This window comes from Carcharodon carcharias, chromosome 21 (assembly GCF_017639515.1).
Source record: "Carcharodon carcharias isolate sCarCar2 chromosome 21, sCarCar2.pri, whole genome shotgun sequence".
Taxonomy (NCBI): domain Eukaryota; kingdom Metazoa; phylum Chordata; class Chondrichthyes; order Lamniformes; family Lamnidae; genus Carcharodon; species Carcharodon carcharias.
Window position 1 is genome coordinate 22,218,582 of NC_054487.1, and position 14,660 is coordinate 22,233,241.

Sequence of the window (14,660 nt, forward strand, 5' to 3'; positions counted from 1 at the left end):
CCCCTAGCTCTCTCTCTCTCACTCTCTCCCCATGTGTGATCCCCCAGCTCTCTCTCTCTCTCTCTCCCAGAGTGTGATCCCCCAGCTCTCTCTCTCTCGCTCTCTCCCCCTGTGTGATCCCCAGCTCCCTCTCTCTCGCTTACTCTCTCCCTGTGTGTGATCCCCAGCTCTCTCTCTCTCTCGCTCACTCTCTCCCCATGTGTGATCCCCAAGCTCTCTCTCTATCCGTGTGTGATCCCCCAGCTCTGCCTTTCTCTCCCCCATGTGGGATTCCCCCAGCTCTCTCTCACTTGGTGTGATCCCACAGCGCTGCCCTTCTCTCTCAGAATGTGATCCCCAGCTCTCTCTCACTCTCTCCCCATGTGTGATCCCCCAGCGCCCTCTCTCTCTCCCTCCTCTGTCATCTCCCCGCTCTCTCTCTTTATGTGATCCCCCAACTCTCTTGCTCTGTGATCCCCCAGCTCTCTCGCCGTGTGTGATCCCCCAGCTCTGGCCATGTGATCCCCCAGCTCATTCGCTCAGTGATCCCCCAGCTCTCTCTCTCTGGCTCACTCTCTCCCTGTGTGTGATCCCCAGCTCTCTCTCTCACTCACTCTCTCCCCATGTGTGATCCCCAAGCTCTCTCTATCCATGTGTTCTCCAGCTCTCTCTCACTTCGTGTGATCCCACAGCGCTCCCTCTCTCTCCGAATGTGATCCCCCAGCTCTCTCTCTCACTCTCTCCCCGTGTGTGATCCCCAAGCTCTCTCTCTATCCGTGTGTGATCCCCCAGCTCTGCCTCTCTCTCCCCCGTGTGTGATTTCCCAGCTCTCTCTCACTTCGTGTGATCCCCCAGCTCTGCCTCTCTCTCTCAGAATGTGATCCCCAGCTCTCTCTCTCTCTCCCCATGTGTGATCCCTGAGCCCTCTCTCTACTCGTGTGTGATCCCCAAGCTCTCTCTCTATCCGTATGTGCTCCCCAGCTCTGCCTCTCTCTCCCCCGTGTGAGATTCCCCTAGCTCTCTCTCACTTCATTTGATCCCACAGCACTCCCTCTCACTCAGAATATGATCTCCCAGCTCTCTCTCTCACTCTCTCCTCGTGTGTGATCCGCTAGCTCTCTCTCTCTCACTCTCTCCCCATGTGTGATCCCCCAGCTCTCTCTCTCTCTCCCAGAGTGTGATCCCCCAGCTCTCTCTCTCTCTCGCACTCTCCCCATGTGTGATCCCCAGCTCCCTCTCTCTCGCTTACTCTCTCCCCATGTGTGATCCCCAGCTCTCTCTCTCTCTCGCTCACTCTCTCCCCATGTGTGATCCCCAAGCTCACTCTCTATCCGTGTGTGATCCCCGAGCTCTGCCTTTCTCTCCCCCATGTGGGATTCCCCCAGCTCTCTCTCACTTCGTGTGATTCCACAGCGCTGCCTTTCTCTCTCAGAATGTGATCCCCAGCTCTCTCTCTCACTCACCCTCTCTCCATGTGTGATCCCCCAGCTCCCTCTCTCTCTCTCTCTCCTCTGTCATCTCCCAGCTCTCTCTCTTTCTGTGATCCTCCAGCTCTCTAGCTCTTTGGTCCCCCAGCTCTCTTGCTCTGTGATCCCCCAGCTCTCTCGCCGTGTGTGATCCCCCAGCTCTGGCCATGTGATCCCCCAGCTCATTTGCTCAGTGATCCCCCAGCTCTCTCTCTCTTGCTCACTCTCTCCCTGTGTGTGATCCCCAGCTCTCTCTCTCACTCACTCTCTCCCCATGTGTGATCCCCAAGCTCTCTCTATCCATGTGTTCTCCTCCATCTCTCTCTCACTTCGTGTGATCCCACAGCGCTCCCTCTCTCTCAGAATGTGTTCCCCTGCTCTCTCTCTCACTCTCTCCCCGTGTGCGATCCCCAAGCTCTCTCTCTATCCGTGTGTGATACCTCAGCTCTGCCTCTCTCTCCCACGTGTGCAATTTCCCAGCTCTCTCTCACTTCGTGTGATCCCCCAGCTCTGGCTCTCTCTCTCAGAATGTGAACCCCAGCTCTCTCTCTCCCCATGTGTGATCCCCGAGCCCTCTCTCTACTCGTGTGTGATCCCCAAGCTCTCTCTCTATCCGTATGTGATCCCCAGCTCTGCCTCTCTCTCCCCCGTGTGAGATTCCCCCAGCTCTCTCTCGCTTCATTTCATCCCACAGCACTCCTTCTCACTCAGAATATGATCTCCCAGCTCTCTCTCTCACTCTCTCCCCATGTGTGATCCCCCAGCTCTGCCTCTCTCTCTCAGAATGTGATCCCCAGCTCTCTCTCTCTCTCCCCATGTGTGATCCCCGAGCCCTCTCTCTACTCGTGTGTGATCCCCAAGCTCTCTCTCTATCCGTATGTGATCCCCAGCTCTGCCTCTCTCTCCCCCGTGTGAGATTCCCCTAGCTCTCTCTCACTTCATTTGATCCCACAGCACTCCCTCTCACTCAGAATATGATCTCCCAGCTCTCTCTCTCACTCTCTCCTCGTGTGTGATCCCCTAGCTCTCTCTCTCTCACTCTCTCCCCATGTGTGATCCCCCAGCTCTCTCTCTCTCTCTCTCCCAGAGTGTGATCCCCCAGCTCTCTCTCTCTCGCTCTCTCCCCATGTGTGATCCCCAGCTCCCTCTCTCTCGCTTACTCTCTCCCTGTGTGTAATCCCCAGCTCTCTCTCTCTCTCGCTCACTCTCTCCCCATGTGTGATCCCCAAGCTCACTCTCTATCCGTGTGTGATCCCCAGCTCTGCCTCTCTCTCCCCCGTGTGAGATTCCCCTAGCTCTCTCTCACTTCATTTGATCCCACAGCACTCCCTCTCACTCAGAATATGATCTCCCAGCTCTCTCTCTCACTCTCTCCTCGTGTGTGATCCCCTAGCTCTCTCTCTCTCACTCTCTCCCCATGTGTGATCCCCCAGCTCTCTCTCTCTCTCTCTCCCAGAGTGTGATCCCCCAGCTCTCTCTCTCACTCTCTCCTCGTGTGTGATCCCCTAGCTCTCTCTCTCTCACTCTCTCCCCATGTGTGATCCCCCAGCTCTCTCTCTCTCTCTCTCTCCCAGAGTGTGATCCCCTAGCTCTCTCTCTCTCACTCTCTCCCCATGTGTGATCCCCCAGCTCTCTCTCTCTCTCTCTCTCCCAGAGTGTGATCCCCCAGCTCTCTCTCTCTCGCTCTCTCCCCATGTGTGATCCCCAGCTCCCTCTCTCTCGCTTACTCTCTCCCTGTGTGTGATCCCCAGCTCTCTCTCTCTCTCGCTCACTCTCTCCCCATGTGTGATCCCCAAGCTCACTCTCTATCCGTGTGTGATCCCCGAGCTCTGCCTTTCTCTCCCCCATGTGGGATTCCCCCAGCTCTCTCTCACTTCGTGTGATCCCACAGCGCTGCCTTTCTCTCTCAGAATGTGATCCCCAGCTCTCTCTCTCACTCACTCTCTCCCCATGTGTGATCCCCCAGCTCCCTCTCTCTCTCTCTCTCCTCTGTCATCTCCCAGCTCTCTCTCTTTCTGTGATCCTCCAGCTCTCTAGCTCTTTGGTCCCCCAGCTCTCTTGCTCTGTGATCCCCCAGCTCTCTCGCCGTGTGTGATCCCCCAGCTCTGGCCATGTGATCCCCCAGCTCATTCGCTCAGTGATCCCCCAGCTCTCTCTCTCTTGCTCACTCTCTCCCTCTGTGTGATCCCCAGCTCTCTCTCTCACTCACTCTCTCCCCATGTGTGATCCCCAAGCTCTCTCTATCCATGTGTTCTCCTCCATCTCTCTCTCACTTCGTGTGATCCCACAGCGCTCCCTCTCTCTCAGAATGTGATCCCCCTGCTCTCTCTCTCACTCTCTCCCCATGTGCGATCCCCAAGCTCTCTCTCTATCCGTGTGTGATCCCCCAGCTCTGCCTCTCTCTCCCCCGTGTGCAATTTCCCAGCTCTCTCTCACTTCGTGTGATCCCCCAGCTCTGGCTCTCTCTCTCAGAATGTGAACCCCAGCTCTCTCTCTCCCCATGTGTGATCCCCGAGCCCTCTCTCTACTCGTGTGTGATCCCCAAGCTCTCTCTCTATCCGTGTGTGATCCCCCAGCTCTGCCTCTCTCTCCCCCGTGTGCAATTTCCCAGCTCTCTCTCACTTCGTGTGATCCCCCAGCTCTGGCTCTCTCTCTCAGAATGTGAACACCAGCTCTCTCTCTCCCCATGTGAGATCCCCGAGCCCTCTCTATACTCGTGTGTTATCCCCAAGCTCTCACTCTATCCATATGTGATCCCCAGCTCTGCCTCTCTCTCCCCCGTGTGAGATTCCCCCAGCTCTCTCTCGCTTCATTTCATCCCACAGCACTCCCTCTCACTCAGAATATGATCTCCCAGCTCTCTCTCTCACTCTGTCCCCATGTGTGATCCCCCAGCTCTGCCTCTCTCTCTCAGAATGTGATCCCCAGCTCTCTCTCTCTCTCCCCATGTGTGATCCCCGAGCCCTCTCTCTACTCGTGTGTGATCCCCAAGCTCTCTCTCTATCCGTATGTGATCCCCAGCTCTGCCTCTCTCTCCCCCGTGTGAGATTCCCCTAGCTCTCTCTCACTTCATTTGATCCCACAGCACTCCCTCTCACTCAGAATATGATCTCCCAGCTCTCCCTCTCACTCTCTCCTCGTGTGTGATCCCCTAGCTCTCTCTCTCTCACTCTCTCCCCATGTGTGATCCCCAGCTCCCTCTCTCTCGCTTACTCTCTCCCTGTGTGTGATCCCCAGCTCTCTCTCTCTCTCGCTCACTCTCTCCCCATGTGTGATCCCCAAGCTCACTCTCTATCCGTGTGTGATCCCCGAGCTCTGCCTCTCTCTCCCCCATGTGGGATTCCCCCAGCTCTCTCTCACTTCGTCTGATTCCACAGCGCTGCCTTTCTCTCTCAGAATGTGATCCCCAGCTCTCTCTCTCACTCACCCTCTCTCCATGTGTGATCCCCCAGCTCCCTCTCTCTCTCTCTCTCTGTCATCTCCCAGCTCTCTCTCTTTCTGTGATCCTCCAGCTCTCTAGCTCTTTGGTCCCCCAGCTCTCTTGCTCTGTGATCCCCCAGCTCTCTCGCCGTGTGTGATCCCCCAGCTCTGGCCATGTGATCCCCCAGCTCATTTGCTCAGTGATCCCCCAGCTCTCTCTCTCTTGCTCACTCTCTCCCTCTGTGTGATCCCCAGCTCTCTCTCTCACTCACTCTCTCCCCATGTGTGATCCCCAAGCTCTCTCTATCCATGTGTTCTCCTCCATCTCTCTCTCACTTCGTGTGATCCCACAGCGCTCCCTCTCTCTCAGAATGTGATCCCCCAGCTCTCTCTCTCACTCTCTCCCCGTGTGTGATCCCCAAGCTCTCTCTCTATCCATGTGTGATCCCCCAGCTCTGCCTCTCTCTCCCCCGTGTGCGATTCCCCCAGCTCGCTCTCACTTCGCGTGATCCCCCAGCTCTGCCTCTCTCTCTCAATGTGATCCCCAGCTCTCTCTCTCTCTTTCCCCATGTGTGATCCCGAGCCCTCTCTCTACTCGTGTGTGATCTCCAAGCTCTCTCTCTATCCATATGTGATCCCCAGCTCTGCCTCTCTCTCCCGCGTGTGAGATTCCCCCAGCTCTCTCTCACTTCATTTGATCCCACAGCACTCCCTCTAACTCAGAATATGATCTCCCAGCTCTCACTCAATCTCTCCGTGTGTGTGATCCCCTGGCTCTCTCTCTCTCACTCTCTCCCCATGTGTGATCACCCAGCTCTCTCTCTCTCTCTCGCTCCCCGTGTGTGATCCCCCAGCTCTCTCTCTCTCTCGCTCTCTCCCCGTGTGTGATCCCCAGCTCCCTCTCTCTCGCTTACTCTCTCCCTGTGTGTGATCCCCAGCTCTCTCTCTCTCTCGCTCACTCTCTCCCCATGTGTGATCCCCAAGCTCTCTCTCTATCCGTGTGTGATCCCCGAGCTCTGCCTTTCTCTCCCCCATGTGGGATTCCCCCAGCTCTCTCTCACTTGGTGTGATCCCACAGCGCTGCCCTTCTCTCTCAGAATGTGATCCCCAGCTCTCTCTCTCACTCTCTCCCCATGTGTGATCCCCCAGCTCCCTCTCTCTCTCTCTCCTCTGTCATCTCCCCGCTCTCTCTCTTTATGTGATCCCCCAACTCTCTTGCTCTGTGATCCCCCAGCTCTCTCGCCGTGTGTGATCCCCCAGCTCTGGCCATGTGATCCCCCAGCTCATTCGCTCAGTGATCCCCCAGCTCTCTCTCTCTGGCTCACTCTCTCCCTGTGTGTGATCCCCAGCTCTCTCTCTCACTCACTCTCTCCCCATGTGTGATCCCCAAGCTCTCTCTATCCATGTGTTCTCCAGCTCTCTCTCACTTCGTGTGATCCCACAGCGCTCCCTCTCTCTCCGAATGTGATCCCCCAGCTCTCTCTCTCACTCTCTCCCCGTGTGTGATCCCCAAGCTCTCTCTCTATCCGTGTGTGATCCCCCAACTCTGCCTCTCTCTCCCCCGTGTGTGATTTCCCAGCTCTCTCTCACTTCGTGTGATCCCCCAGCTCTGCCTCTCTCTCTCAGAATGTGATCCCCAGCTCTCTCTCTCTCTCCCCATGTGTGATCCCCGAGCCCTCTCTCTACTCGTGTGTGATCCCCAAGCTCTCTCTCTATCCGTATGTGATCCCCAGCTCTGCCTCTCTCTCCCCCGTGTGAGATTCCCCTAGCTCTCTCTCACTTCATTTGATCCCACAGCACTCCCTCTCACTCAGAATATGATCTCCCAGCTCTCTCTCTCACTCTCTCCTCGTGTGTGATCCCCTAGCTCTCTCTCTCTCACTCTCTCCCCATGTGTGATCCCCCAGCTCTCTCTCTCTCTCCCAGAGTGTGATCCCCCAGCTCTCTCTCTCTCTCGCTCTCTCCCCATGTGTGATCCCCAGCTCCCTCTCTCTCACTTACTCTCTCCCTGTGTGTGATCCCCAGCTCTCTCTCTCTCTCGCTCACTCTCTCCCCATGTGTGATCCCCAAGCTCACTCTCTATCCGTGTGTGATCCCCGAGCTCTGCCTTTCTCTCTCCCATGTGGGATTCCCCCAGCTCTCTCTCACTTCGTGTGATCCCACAGCGCTGCCTTTCTCTCTCAGAATGTGATCCCCAGCTCTCTCTCTCACTCACTCTCTCCCCATGTGTGATCCCCCAGCTCCCTCTCTCTCTCTCTCTCCTCTGTCATCTCCCAGCTCTCTCTCTTTCTGTGATCCTCCAGCTCTCTAGCTCTTTGGTCCCCCAGCTCTCTTGCTCTGTGATCCCCCAGCTCTCTCGCCGTGTGTGATCCCCCAGCTCTGGCCATGTGATCCCCCAGCTCATTCGCTCAGTGATCCCCCAGCTCTCTCTCTCTTGCTCACTCTCTCCCTCTGTGTGATCCCCAGCTCTCTCTCTCACTCACTCTCTCCCCATGTGTGATCCCCAAGCTCTCTCTATCCATGTGTTCTCCTCCATCTCTCTCTCACTTCGTGTGATCCCACAGCGCTCCCTCTCTCTCAGAATGTGTTCCCCTGCTCTCTCTCTCACTCTCTCCCCGTGTGCGATCCCCAAGCTCTCTCTCTATCCGTGTGTGATCCCCCAGCTCTGCCTCTCTCTCCCCCGTGTGCAATTTCCCAGCTCTCTCTCACTTCGTGTGATCCCCCAGCTCTGGCTCTCTCTCTCAGAATGTGAACCCCAGCTCTCTCTCTCCCCATGTGTGATCCCCGAGCCCTCTCTATACTCGTGTGTGATCCCCAAGCTCTCACTCTATCCATATGTGATCCCCAGCTCTGCCTCTCTCTCCCCCGTGTGAGATTCCCCCAGCTCTCTCTCGCTTCATTTCATCCCACAGCACTCCCTCTCACTCAGAATATGATCTCCCAGCTCTCTCTCTCACTCTCTCCCCATGTGTGATCCCCCAGCTCTGCCTCTCTCTCTCAGAATGTGATCCCCAGCTCTCTCTCTCTCTCCCCATGTGTGATCCCCGAGCCCTCTCTCTACTCGTGTGTGATCCCCAAGCTCTCTCTCTATCCGTATGTGATCCCCAGCTCTGCCTCTCTCTCCCCCGTGTGAGATTCCCCTAGCTCTCTCTCACTTCATTTGATCCCACAGCACTCCCTCTCACTCAGAATATGATCTCCCAGCTCTCTCTCTCACTCTCTCCTCGTGTGTGATCCCCTAGCTCTCTCTCTCTCACTCTCTCCCCATGTGTGATCCCCCAGCTCTCTCTCTCTCTCTCTCCCAGAGTGTGATCCCCCAGCTCTCTCTCTCTCGCTCTCTCCCCATGTGTGATCCCCAGCTCCCTCTCTCTCGCTTACTCTCTCCCTGTGTGTGATCCCCAGCTCTCTCTCTCTCTCGCTCACTCTCTCCCCATGTGTGATCCCCAAGCTCACTCTCTATCCGTGTGTGATCCCCGAGCTCTGCCTCTCTCTCCCCCATGTGGGATTCCCCCAGCTCTCTCTCACTTCGTGTGATCCCACAGCGCTGCCTTTCTCTCTCAGAATGTGATCCCCAGCTCTCTCTCTCACTCACTCTCTCCCCATGTGTGATCCCCCAGCTCCCTCTCTCTCTCTCTCTCCTCTGTCATCTCCCAGCTCTCTCTCTTTCTGTGATCCTCCAGCTCTCTAGCTCTTTGGTCCCCCAGCTCTCTTGCTCTGTGATCCCCCAGCTCTCTCGCCGTGTGTGATCCCCCAGCTCTGGCCATGTGATCCCCCAGCTCATTCGCTCAGTGATCCCCCAGCTCTCTCTCTCTTGCTCACTCTCTCCCTCTGTGTGATCCCCAGCTCTCTCTCTCACTCACTCTCTCCCCATGTGTGATCCCCAAGCCATCTCTATCCATGTGTTCTCCTCCATCTCTCTCTCACTTCGTGTGATCCCACAGTGCTCCCTCTCTCTCAGAATGTGATCCCCCTGCTCTCTCTCTCACTCTCTCCCCGTGTGCGATCCCCAAGCTCTCTCTCTATCCGTGTGTGATCCCCCAGCTCTGCCTCTCTCTCCCCCGTGTGCAATTTCCCAGCTCTCTCTCACTTCGTGTGATCCCCCAGCTCTGGCTCTCTCTCTCAGAATGTGAACCCCAGCTCTCTCTCTCCCCATGTGTGATCCCCGAGCCCTCTCTATACTCGTGTGTGATCCCCAAGCTCTCACTCTATCCATATGTGATCCCCAGCTCTGCCTCTCTCTCCCCCGTGTGAGATTCCCCCAGCTCTCTCTCGCTTCATTTCATCCCACAGCACTCCTTCTCACTCAGAATATGATCTCCCAGCTCTCTCTCTCACTCTCTCCCCATGTGTGATCCCCCAGCTCTGCCTCTCTCTCTCAGAATGTGATCCCCAGCTCTCTCTCTCTCTCCCCATGTGTGATCCCCGAGCCCTCTCTCTACTCGTGTGTGATCCCCAAGCTCTCTCTCTATCCGTATGTGATCCCCAGCTCTGCCTCTCTCTCCCCCGTGTGAGATTCCCCTAGCTCTCTCTCACTTCATTTGATCCCACAGCACTCCCTCTCACCCAGAATATGATCTCCCAGCTCTCCCTCTCACTCTCTCCTCGTGTGTGATCCCCTAGCTCTCTCTCTCTCAATCTCTCCCCATGTGTGATCCCCAGCTCCCTCTCTCTCGCTTACTCTCTCCCTGTGTGTGATCCCCAGCTCTCTCTCTCTCTCGCTCACTCTCTCCCCATGTGTGATCCCCAAGCTCACTCTCTATCCGTGTGTGATCCCCGAGCTCTGCCTCTCTCTCCCCCATGTGGGATTCCCCCAGCTCTCTCTCACTTCGTGTGATCCCACAGCGCTGCCTTTCTCTCTCAGAATGTGATCCCCAGCTCTCTCTCTCACTCACTCTCTCTCCATGTGTGATCCCCCAGCTCCCTCTCTCTCTCTCTCTCCTCTGTCATCTCCCAGCTCTCTCTCTTTCTGTGATCCTCCAGCTCTCTAGCTCTTTGGTCCCCCAGCTCTCTTGCTCTGTGATCCCCCAGCTCTCTCGCCGTGTGTGATCCCCCAGCTCTGGCCATGTGATCCCCCAGCTCATTCGCTCAGTGATCCCCCAGCTCTCTCTCTCTTGCTCACTCTCTCCCTGTGTGTGATCCCCAGCTCTCTCTCTCACTCACTCTCTCCCCATGTGTGATCCCCAAGCTCTCTCTATCCATGTGTTCTCCAGCTCTCTCTCACTTCGTGTGATCCCACAGCGCTCCCTCTCTCTCCGAATGTGATCCCCCAGCTCTCTCTCTCACTCTCGCCCCGTGTGTGATCCCCAAGCTCTCTCTCTATCCATGTGTGATCCCCCAGCTCTGCCTCTCTCTCCCCCGTGTGCGATTCCCCCAGCTCGCTCTCACTTCGTGTGATCCCCCAGCTCTGCCTCTCTCTCTCTCAATGTGATCCCCAGCTCTCTCTCCCTCTTTCCCCATGTGTGATCCCCGAGCCCTCTCTCTACTCGTGTGTGATCTCCAAGCTCTCTCTCTATCCATATGTGATCCCCAGCTCTGCCTCTCTCTCCCCCGTGTGAGATTCCCCCAGCTCTCTCTCACTTCATTTGATCCCACAGCACTCCCTCTAACTCAGAATATGATCTCCCAGCTCTCACTCAATCTCTCCGTGTGTGTGATCCCCTGGCTCTCTCTCTCTCACTCTCTCCCCATGTGTGATCACCCAGCTCTCTCTCTCTCTCTCGCTCCCCGTGTGTGATCCCCCAGCTCTCTCTCTCTCTCGCTCTCTCCCCGTGTGTGATCCCCAGCTCCCTCTCTCTCGCTTACTCTCTCCCTGTGTGTGATCCCCAGCTCTCTCTCTCTCTCGCTCACTCTCTCCCCATGTGTGATCCCCAAGCTCTCTCTCTATCCGTGTGTGATCCCCGAGATCTGCCTTTCTCTCCCCCATGTGGGATTCCCCCAGCTCTCTCTCACTTGGTGTGATCCCACAGCGCTGCCCTTCTCTCTCAGAATGTGATCCCCAGCTCTCTCTCTCACTCTCTCCCCATGTGTGATCCCCCAGCTCCCTCTCTCTCTCTCTCCTCTGTCATCTCCCCGCTCTCTCTCTTTATGTGATCCCCCAACTCTCTTGCTCTGTGATCCCCCAGCTCTCTCGCCGTGTGTGATCCCCCAGCTCTGGCCATGTGATCCCCCAGCTCATTCGCTCAGTGATCCCCCAGCTCTCTCTCTCTGGCTCACTCTCTCCCTGTGTGTGATCCCCAGCTCTCTCTCTCACTCACTCTCTCCCCATGTGTGATCCCCAAGCTCTCTCTATCCATGTGTTCTCCAGCTCTCTCTCACTTCGTGTGATCCCACAGCGCTCCCTCTCTCTCCGAATGTGATCCCCCAGCTCTCTCTCTCACTCTCGCCCCGTGTGTGATCCCCAAGCTCTCTCTCTATCCGTGTGTGATCCCCCAGCTCTGCCTCTCTCACCCCCGTGTGTGATTTCCCAGCTCTCTCTCACTTCGTGTGATCCCCCAGCTCTGCCTCTCTCTCTCAGAATGTGATCCCCAGCTCTCTCTCTCTCTCTCCCCATGTGTGATCCCCGAGCCCTCTCTCTACTCGTGTGTGATCCCCAAGCTCTCTCTCTATCCGTATGTGATCCCCAGCTCTGCCTCTCTCTCCCCCGTGTGAGATTCCCCTAGCTCTCTCTCACTTCATTTGATCCCACAGCACTCCCTCTCACTCAGAATATGATCTCCCAGCTCTCTCTCACTCTCTCCCTGTGTGTGATCCCCTAGCTCTCTCTCTCTCACTCTCTCCCCATGTGTAATCCCCCAGCTCTCTCTCTCTCTCTCTCTCTCTCTCCCTGTGTTTGATTCCCCAGCTCTCTCTCTCTCTCACTCTCTCCCCGTGTGTGATCCCCCAGCTCCCTCTCTCTCGCTTACTCTCTCCCTGTGTGTGATCCCCAGATCTCTCTCTCTCTCGCTCACTCTCTCCCCATGTGTGATCTTCAAGCTCTCTCTCTATCCGTGTGTGATCCCCAAGCTCTGCCTCTCTCTCCCCCATGTGGGATTCCCCCAGCTCTCTCTCACTTCTAGTGATCCCACAGCGCTGCCTTTCTCTCTCAGAATGTGATCCCCAGCTCTCTCTCTCACTCACTCTCTCCCCATGTGTGATCCCCCATCTCCCTGTCTCTCTCTCCCCTCTGTCATCTCCCCGCTTTCTCTCTTTCTGTGATCCCCCAGCTCTCTTGCTCTGTGATCCCCCAGCTCTCTCGCCGTGTGTGATCCCCCAGCTCTGGCCATGTGATCCCCCAGCTCATTCGCTCAGTGATCCTCCAGCTCTCTCTCTTGCTCACTCTCTCCCTGTGTGTGATCCCCAGCTCTCTCTCTCACTCACTCTCTCCCCATGTGTGATCCCCAAGCTCTCTCTATCCATGTGTTCTCCTCCAGCTCTCTCTCACTTCGTGTGATCCCACAGCGCTCCCTCTCTCTCAGAATGTGATCCCCCAGCTCTCTCTCTCACTCTCTCCCCGTGTGTGATCCCCAAGCTCTCTCTCTATCCGTGTGTGATCCCCCAGCTCTGCCTCTCTCTCTCAGAATGTGATCCCCAGCTCTCTCTCTCTCTCTCCCCATGTGTGACCCCGAGCCCTCTCTCTATCAGTGTGTGATCCCCCAGCTCTGCATCTCTCTCTCTCTCTCTCTCTGTCATCTCACAACTCTCTCCCTCTCTCTCTGATTCCCCCAGCTCTCTCTCTGTCTGTGTGATCCCTCAGGTTACTCTCACTACCCGTGTGTCATCCCCAGCTCGCACTCTCTCTCTCTTTCTCTCTCTCTGTAATCCCCAAACTCCTTCTCTCCGTGTGTGATCTCACTGCTCTCTCTGTAATCCCCCAGATCTCTCACTCTCTCGCCATTTGATCCTGCAGCTCTCTCTCTCTGTCTGTCATCCCCGAGCTCTCACTCTCTCTCTCTCTTTAAATGTGACCCCCCCTCCCCCAGCGCTCTATCACGTGGTGATCCCATAGTGCGCTTTCCCTCAGTGTGTAATCCCCCAGCTCTCTCTCTCTCTACCCCCTCCCCCCGAGTGTGATGCCCAGCTCTGTCTTTCTCTCTCCAAGTGTGTGAACCCCCACCTCTCCCTCTCTCTCCATCTGTGATTCCCACAGCTCTCCCTCTCTCTCTCTGTGATCTGCCAGCTCTCTCTCTCCCTCCCCATGTGTGCTCCCCCAGCTCCCTCTCTCTCTTCTCCCTCAGCTCTCTCGCTCTCTGCCTGTGATCCCCCAGCTGTCTCTCTCTCCATTTGATCCCCCAGCTCTCTCTCTCTGTGTGATCCCGCTGCTCTCTCTCCGTCTGTGATTTCCCAGCTCTCTCTTTCTCTCTCTATGTGTGATCCCCCAGCTATCTCGCTCCCCCCGTGTATCATCCTCTAGCTCTCTTTCACTCTGTCTACTCCCCCATATCTCTCTCTGCATGTGTGTGACCCCCAACTTCCACTCTCTCTCGATCCATGTGTGAACCCCCATCTCTCTCTCTCTCCGTCTGTGATCCCTCAGCTCTCCCTCTCTCTCTTTCTGTGGTCCCCCAGCTCTCTTTCTCTCTCTCTCCCCTTGTGTGATCCCCCAGCTCTCTCTCTCCATCTCCCTCCAAGTGTGTGAACCCCCACCTCTCCCTCTCTCTCCGTCTATGATTCCACCAGCTCTCTATCTCTCTCTCTGTGATCTCCAGCTCTCTCTCTCCCTCCCCATGTGTGCTCCCCCAGCTCCCTCTCTCTCTCTGCTCCCTCAGCTTTCTCTCTCGCCATCTGTGATCCCCCAGCACTCCCTCCATGTGATCCCCCAACTCTCTCTCTGTGTGATCCCCCTGCTCTCTCTCTGTGTATGATTCCCCTGCTCTCTCTCTGTCTGTGATTTCCCCAGCTCTCTCTTTCTCTCTCGTCATGTGATCCCCAGCTCTCTCACTCCCCTGGGTATCATCCTCTAGCTCTCTTTCTCTCTTTCTGCTCCCCCATATCTCTCTCTGCATATGTGTGACCCCCAACTCCCACTCTCTCTTGATCCATGTGTGAACACCCATCTCTCTCTCTCTCCGTCTGTGATCCCTCAGCTCTCCCTCTCTCTCTTTCTGTGGTCCCCCAGCTCTCTCTCTCTCTCCCTCCCCATGTGTGCTCCCCCAGCTCCCTCTCTCTCTCTGCTCCCTCAGCTTTCTCTCTCGCCATCTGTGATCCCCCAGCACTCCCTCCATGTGATCCCCCAACTCTCTCCCTGTGTGATCCCCCTGCTCTCTCTCTGTGTATGATTCCCCTGCTCTCTCTCTGAGATTTCCCCTGCTCTCTCTTTCTCTCTCGTCATGTGATCCCCAGCTCTCTCACTCCCCCGGGTATCATCCTCTAGCTCTCTTTCTCTCTTTCTGCTCCCCCATATCTCTCTCTGCATATGTGTGACCCCCAACTCCCACTCTCTCTTGATCCATGTGTGAACACCCATCTCTCTCTCTCTCCGTCTGTGATCCCTCAGCTCTCCCTCTCTCTCTTTCTGTGGTCCCCCAGCTCTCTCTCTCTCTCCCTCACCATGTGTGATTCCCCCAGCTCTCTCTCTCTCCCCTACCATGTGTGATCCCCCAGCTCCTTCTCTCTCTCTCCCTATGTGTCATACCCCAGCTCTCTCTCTCTCCCCGTGTGTGATCCCCCAGCTCTCTTGCTCTCTCTCCATGTGTGATTCCACAGCCCTCTCTCTCTCCCTCTCCCTCTCCCTCCTTGTGTGATCCCCCAGCTCTCTCTCTTTCACCCCATATGTGATCCCTAGCTCTCTCTTCTGTGATTCCCCAGGTCTCTCTCTTT

General features: G+C 56.3%; 1 protein-coding gene across 2 annotated transcripts in view; it reads right to left on the reverse strand.

Annotated features, from left to right (window-relative positions):
- The window catches only part of LOC121292987, a 228,994-nt gene that overhangs the window by 37,046 nt on the left and 177,288 nt on the right, over positions 1-14,660 (reverse strand). The window lies entirely within an intron of this gene.